The sequence below is a fragment of the Physeter macrocephalus genome, chromosome 8 (assembly GCF_002837175.3).
Source record: "Physeter macrocephalus isolate SW-GA chromosome 8, ASM283717v5, whole genome shotgun sequence".
NCBI classification, from domain to species: domain Eukaryota; kingdom Metazoa; phylum Chordata; class Mammalia; order Artiodactyla; family Physeteridae; genus Physeter; species Physeter macrocephalus.
The window spans coordinates 74,221,515-74,229,416 of NC_041221.1; positions in this window are offsets into that span (position 1 = coordinate 74,221,515).

Sequence of the window (7,902 nt, forward strand, 5' to 3'; positions counted from 1 at the left end):
AAAGGATCTTGCTGTGATTTATGTCATAGAGTGTTCTGCCTATGTTTTCCTCTAAGAGTTTGATAGTGTCTGGCCTTACATTTAGGTCTTTAATCCATTTTGAGCTTATTTTTGTATATGGTGTTAGGGAGTGTTCTAATCTCATACTTTTACATGTACCCAGCACCACTTACTGAAGAGGCTGTCTTTTCTCCACTGTATATTCTTGCCTCCTTTATCAAAGATAAGGTGACCATATGTGCGCGGGTTTATCTCTCGGCTTTCTATCCTGTTCCATTGATCTATATTTCTGTTTTTGTGCCAGTACCATACTGTCTTGATTACTGTAGCTTTGTAGTATAGTCTGAAGTAGGGAGCCTGATTCCTTCAGCTCCATTTTTCGTTCTCAAGGTTGATTTGGCTATTCGGGGTCTTTGTGTTTCCATACAAATTGTGAAATTTTTTGTTCTAGTTCTGTGAAAAATGCCATTCGTAGTTTGATAGGGATTGCATTGAATCTGTAGATTGCTTTGGGTAGTAGAGTCATTTTCACAATGTTGATTCTTCCAATCCAAGAACATGGTATATCTCTCTGTCTATTTGTATCATCTTTAATTTCTTTCATCAGTGCCTTATAATTTTCTGTATACAGGTCTTTTGTCTCTTTAGGTAGGTTTATTCCTAGATCTTTTATTCTTTTTGTTGCAGTGGTAAACGGGTGTGTTTTCTTAATTTCACTTTCAGATTTTTCATCATTAGTGTATAGCAATGCAAGAGATTGCTGTGCATTAATTTTGTATCCTGCTACTTTACCAAATTCATTGATTAACCTTAGTAGTTTTCTGGTAGCATCTTTAGGATTCTGTATGTATAGTGTCATGTTATCTGCAGATAGTGACAGCTTTACTTCTTCTTTTTCGATTTGGATTCTTTTTCTTTCTTTTTCTTCTCTGATTGCTGTGGATAAAACTTCGAAGACTATGTTGAATAAGAGTGGTGAGAGTGGACAACCTTGTCTTCTTCCTGATCTTAGTGGAAATGGTTTCAGTTTTTCACCACTGAGGACGATGTTGGCTGTGGGTTTGTCATATATGGCCTTTATTATGTTGAGGAAAGTTCCCTCTATGCTTTCTGGAGGGTTAGGCATAGAGGGAACTTTCCTCAACATAATAAAGGCCATATATGACAAACCCACAGCCAACATCGTCCTCAATGGTGAAAAACTGAAACCATTTCCACTAAGATCAGGAACAAGACAAGGCTGCCCATTCTCACCACTCTTTAAGCTTCTTAAAACAAATTTTAAATTTCCTGAAATCCTTTTAAGACTACCTTAAACGATACCCAACAATGTATAAATTCAAAATATTTCCACTAGATGGAGCCATTGACCTATATTAATCCTGGAATATTAGTACAGTATCTTGTAAGAACATAAGATGTAAATAAATATATGTATATACATATATAAATATATATATGGAGAAAGTTTCCACCCCTTAAGGTCACCTCAATTAACATGACATTTTTACATGAAAATAATCCTGAAAATTGTTAATGCCATTCTCCCTTCGAACACAAAAATATCTTCAAGAAATGTTTCTCTAAGTCCAAGGACAGAGATTGAGATCTAGGCAGGACATCTCAAATTTTAACGTGCATACATGTCACCTGCCAGTCTTGATAACATGAAGATCCTGATTCAGTAAGTCTAGATGGGGCCTAAGTTTGTGTATTTCTAACAGGTTCCCCGGTGATGCTTTGCAGCTTGTTTATGGACCTTACTTTGAGTTAGCAAGGACCTGGAGAGTTCTTGGGAACCTGAAGTTCCCTTATGACATTAAGAACTAAACAGTTAACATGTAAGCGTCACAAGAGAGCAGGGGCTTCTGTATATTTTTTTTGCTCGAATGTCTTCAGCGCCCTGAGCAATCCCTGAAACAAAAGTAGATGATCAACGGTATTTGTTGAATGAATGACTGAATGAATGAGGACAATGTCTAAGTGCTTTATGTATATTAACTCATTTCATTTTCTTGACCGTCTATGAAGTCAGCTGTTTTATTATTCCTGTTCATAGAGACGGAAACTAAAGTTATATGTAGCGGAACCAGGATTTAAACTCAAATAGTTGAACTTGTCACTGGCTCCAGAGCCCATGCTTTTAACAAAAATACTATACTGACACTCATTTTTAGGTAAGAGATAAAGTCCCACACCGATTCAGGCACTTATTGCCCAAAGGCCTGTTGTAATATATCTGTTTATGGTCACTTGTTCCTGACACATTGTAGGGTTTACTATGCCACAACATAGAGTCCCAAGGACAGGAGCCATGACTGCACAGTGTGAAGAGCATCTCCCCACTTCCTAACCTGGCCTATAGAGTGGGGGTGGGAAAGAAATGAGGGACAGCCAGCCCACCACTCAGGGTTCATGAAGGAACAAGTTGCCACCAGTCCTTACCCCATCATCTAATTTGGTTAAGTCTTGTAATTTCCTCGACCAAAGAAATGATTATCATGACCCCAAATTACAGAAGATCAATAAAGACAGGAGCTCTTTAAGTGCCCCTGGACATCCAGCCAAAAAGAGTTATTTAACATCCCCTTACCTCTCAGGTGTTTTGCTGGGCCAGGGTTCTGTGCTGGGACATCTCTGGCTTCTTCATGGGAATTGCTAATCCATTTATATTGTCGGAAGAAAGTGTTACTTTATAGTGTTTATTTTTTCTAATCTTCTACAGCTACTATTTGATCTCATTTGCAAATCTGGTGAAAGGGAGATGGACATTTGAAATTTTTCTATCTACAAGAAGTCACTCATAACTTAAATAGTTGCAGGTGGATTATATTAATAAAGTTCATTTACTATTACTTGAACAAACTTCCTACAACAAATTCTATTTTTTATACCATTTGGCTGAAACTGAAATTCCTGTATCTTTGTATTTAACATCTAATTAGTATCCCAGTAAAAATATTTTTATTATGTAGTTTAGGAAGACCCACAGATGTCTCAGAAAGCACTTATCTTCTTAGGAAACATAAAAGAGCTTGTATAAACTCAAATGTTTTTAGATGTTTTTGTTCCCTGTGATCCCAAGGTCCTCTCCCACACTGAATAACTAGCCTGGCCCACTACTTTGAAGAAGTACTTACCATATTAAAAACTTTTTTCTTCCTATAATTCTTTTGGGCCAAATCAAATTTTCACAGGTTTCTGTGTTGTCATCTGCCCCTTCCTACACTTCCTACACCAGCTCACCTTTAACTTTCTCTCCAAGCTCCTGCCACCCTGACCCTTTGTTCCCCAAACACAGGAAGTGAGGAAAGCCCTAAGGTCTTTGCACATTCTGTTCCCTGAGTCTGAACTGTTCTTCCCTTTTTATTCACATGGCTGGTGCCATTTGGTCATTCATATTTTAGGGTGGGTATCACCTCCCCACTAGGGCCTCTCCTCACCCCCCCAATCTAACGTATAAATCGTTTCCTGTCCTGTCTGCATTTTCATTTTTTGTATCACACTTGTTTAGTCATCATGTCTCCTGAGTCTCCTCCAGTCTTTGACAGTTTCTCAGTCTTTCCTCGTTTGTCTCTACATGGAAAATTTTAAAGTAGATTGGTCAGGCGTCTTGGAGAATACTTCTCAATGTTGAATTGTCCGATATTTTCTCATTATTGAACTGGGGTTGTGGATGTTTTTTTGAAGACTTCTACAAAGGTGGAGTATCCTTCTCACTGCATCATATCAAGGAATACTTGATATCAACATGACATCACTATAGAGATGTTAATTTTAATCTCTTTGTTAAGGTGATATCAGCCAGTTTCTCTGTAGTCAAGTTACTATTTTTCTCTTTCCATATTCCATTCTTTGGAAGCGAGTCACTGAGTCCAGCCCACACTCAAGAGGAAAGGAATTAAACCTCACCTCCCAGAAGGGGACATATCTACATGTATTATTTGGAATTTCTCTCTAAGGAAGATGTGACCCTTCTCCTCTATGTATGTATGTATATATTTAATTATTTATAGCAGTACGAACTCGTGGATATTTGTTTTATTCTTTGGGTTATAATCTAATAGTATTACTGTTTTGTTGCTCAAGTTCTTTCAGCTTTGACCATTGGGAACACTTTCAAGTTGGTTTCTGTGTACTTTTAACATGCCCCGATCCTTTTTTATTTTTATCTTTAGCACTTACTTCTGTCAATAAGTGATACTCCGGGCTCATCTTGTTTATTTCCTGCCCCAGCCCTAGAATCAGCTATTTCTCCAAGGAGACCTGGTTCCTTTTACTGGAGAATGGCATTTAAAAACTAAGAGCTGGGTGCTGGTTGTGCTAACTGCTACTGGCATGTTACTGTTCCTACATCCTCTCAGTGGACAGAGCAAAGAAATAAATGCATGTATACTAACCCATCTATAATCACATGTCTGTATTTACTTCTATATCAGTATAGAAAAATAGTGGAGTTGGAGATGTCATCATGATAACTTAACATCAAGTTAATGTCAGGATATCATGATGATATCTCCAACTTGAATTCATTCTCATCCTCCCTCCTGCTCTTGCCTTTATTCTTCATAACTTCTTTCTCTGAAAGTAATAAGCCTGGCTCCCATTATCTTCAATGTCTTCCAAGCTTTGGCAACCACTGATCTGTTTTCCATCCCTATTGTTTTGCCTTTTCAATAATACCATATGAATGGAATCATAGAGTATATAGCCTTTTGAGTCTGACTTCTTTCACTTAGCAAAATGCTTTTAACATTCATCCATATTGTACAAATCAATGGCTTACTAATTTTCATTGCTAAGTAGTATTCCAGTGTCTGGGGATACTGCAGTATATTTATTTTTCCACTTGTTGAAGAATATCTTGGTTGTTTCCAGTTTCGGGAAATTATGACTAACACTCCTAAATGTTATGACTAAACCTTCACATACAGGTTTTTGTGTGAACATAAAGTATTCGCCTGGATAAATATTAATGGGAAAATATTGTTAAGTCTCTAAGTTTTGGGGTAATTTGGCCAAAGAAATAGGTAACTAATACTCCTTTTTACCCCTGAACCATTTGAGTATAAGTAACAGATGCCCTTTTATCCATAAGTCCTTTAGTATGTATGTCCTAAAATATTCTACATGACCACAGGAAAATGATCAAAATTTCGATCTAATTTGCATCCTTATGCAAATTTTACTAGTTATCCCGATAACGTCACTTATAACAAAAGAAAATTCCCATATTACTCATCGAACTCAGGTGACATTCCTTTTTCTTTTTAAATAAATTAATTTATTTTATTTATTTATTTTTGGCTGCATCGGGTCTTCGTTGCTGCGTGCAGGCTTTCCCTATTTATGGCGAGTGGGGGATACTTTTCGTTTCAGCGCATGGGCTTCTCATTGCGGTGGCTTCTCTTGTTGCGGAGCACGGGCTCTAGGCATGCGGGCTTCGGTAGTTGTGGCACACAGGCTTAGTTGCTCCTCGGCATGTGGGATCTTCCCAGACCAGGGCTCGAACCTGTGTCCCCTGCACTGGTAGGAAGATTCTTAACCACTGCGCCACCAGGGAAGCCCCTCTTTTTCTTTTTTAATCTGGTAAGATTCCCCAGTCAATGTCTTTCATAACACTGACATTTTTGAAGATGATAAACCCATTATTTTATATCATGTCACACCATTTGGGTTCATTTTTTTTTCTTCCTGTTAGATTCAGAAATATTCATTTTTGGCAGAAATACTGTAATATTAGGAGACATATTATGCCAGTTTGTACTGTTATGAGTGATGTCAACTTGGATCTCTTAAGGTGCTATCTACCACATTTCTCAGATGTAAAGTTACTAATTTCCCCTTTGCAATTAATAAGTATCTTGTGGGCTGATACTTTGAAATTATGCAAATCATGTTTCTCATTAAACTTTCACCCACTAGTTTTAGCATTTATTGATTATTCTTGCCTAAGTTAATTATTACTATGTGGATTGCCGAAATGTGTTTTTCAACATTTTTTTAGTTGGCATTGTATTACAAGGAAGTTTCTCTTTCCCATTATTTATTCTTTTATATCAATATGAATCAATGCATTTAAAAATTTTTTGATTTTATATTACGTGTCAAGTTAAAATTTGGTAATATTAAGCATAAGTTTTTCTTTTCTCCTCTCTCCTGCCACCTTCCTCCCCACCTCCCCTCCCCCACCCGTTAAAGCTGAGGGTTTAAAGCCTCAGCAAGCATTTATTTGCTTCAGAGATGGGCTCAAAGAATTAGAGCAAACAAAAAACCCAATTGGATTTCCGAACAGATTTTTATTTATTTATTTATTTATTTATTTTTTATTTATTTATTTAAAAAAATTTTTTTTCGGTACGCGGGCCTCTCACTGCTGTGGCCTCTCCCGTTGCGGAGCACAGGCTCCGGACGCGCAGGCTCAGCGGCCATGGCTCATGGGCACAGCCGCTCCGCGGCATGTGGGATCTTCCCTGACTGGGGCACGAACCTGTGTGCCCTGCATCGGCAAGCGGACTCTCAACCACTGCGCCACCAGGGAAGCCCCCGAACAGATTTTTTAAAAATTTTTGCTATCACTTGTACCTTTGATATCTTATACCCTAAGAAATAAATTTTAACATTATCTTCACTAATTTGTACTGATTAGCAGCAGAAAGGGAGTAGGGGAAAAGAAAATTGGTTACTATACACAATATACTAATAACAAGGCAAGGAAAAGAACAAGGGTGGCTGCTCTAATTTTTTTTTTTCTTCAGCTTGTTACGGCACTAGTTGATATGTATAACGTCTTTCCTCCTCTGCTCATTCCATGTTCCCTTACTCTCAGCCACCAGTACCTCAGCATGTTGGAGTACTTAAGCTGGTGAGGTGAACTAAGCCTTCTTTCCTGAAGCTCTACTCAGCAGTCAGTCAGTATAGCAGACTCTATTGGTGCCCCCGCAGATCCTCTTTACAAAGCCAGTCAGCCCTCCCCCAGCTGACGAAAGGTAGGCTGGGAACAGCCCACAGCTGCATTCTTCTCTGGAGCCTTGCCTTTGGCTGATGGTCAATGCCCCATCCAGTAATTGCTGAGACGGATGCCCCAACAGAGCAGAATCCATGGGAGCAGCCACACACACCATCACTCCCAGTGACCCGCCTGGGAATTTGTGCTTCCTGCTCCCCTCAGTCTTAGGCTCTGTGGATCTAGAGATCTTGTTTTCCAGAGGGGAGATGCTTCCATAGGGTCCACTGGAAGAATCTCACTAAACTTAAAGGAAGGAAGCAAGAAGCCATAGTCTTGACATTCAGACAATCCACTGGGTCTTCTTTAACTACTCTCAAGTATGCTTATTCCAATGTAGAGACTTAGAAGGTAACTCCAGGTGGGTTAATGGATCCATTGGGCCTACTGCTTGATCTTTCAATTTTTGAGAGAGGTCAGTTAAAATGTCTCACTATGATTGTGGATTTTCCTATTTCGCTTTGTAGCTCTGTCAATATTTGCTTTATATACTTTAAAGATAGGTTGTTAGGTACATATAAAGTATAGGTCATGATCATATCTCAGGGAATTAAATTTTTATCATTGCAAAAAATTATTAAGTAAATTAAAATAAATATATTAATTACACTAGCTTTCTTTTGGTTTATATTGTCTGATGTATTTTCCATCTTGTTTTGTTGTTTTTCCTTATCTTTATGTGTGTCACTTAAAAATAGCAGTTAGAAAGCATAATTGGATTTGCTTTTAAAATCCAGTCTGACAATTTTTGTCTTTGAACTCAAAGAGTTATGTATAGATTCATCTCTACTTTCTATCTTTCCCTGCAGTGTTCTCTTTCTTTTCTTTTTATTCTCTCTCCTTGACCTTTTTTTCAAATTGATTGAACATTTTTTCTTCTTTCTTTCTTTTTTTTT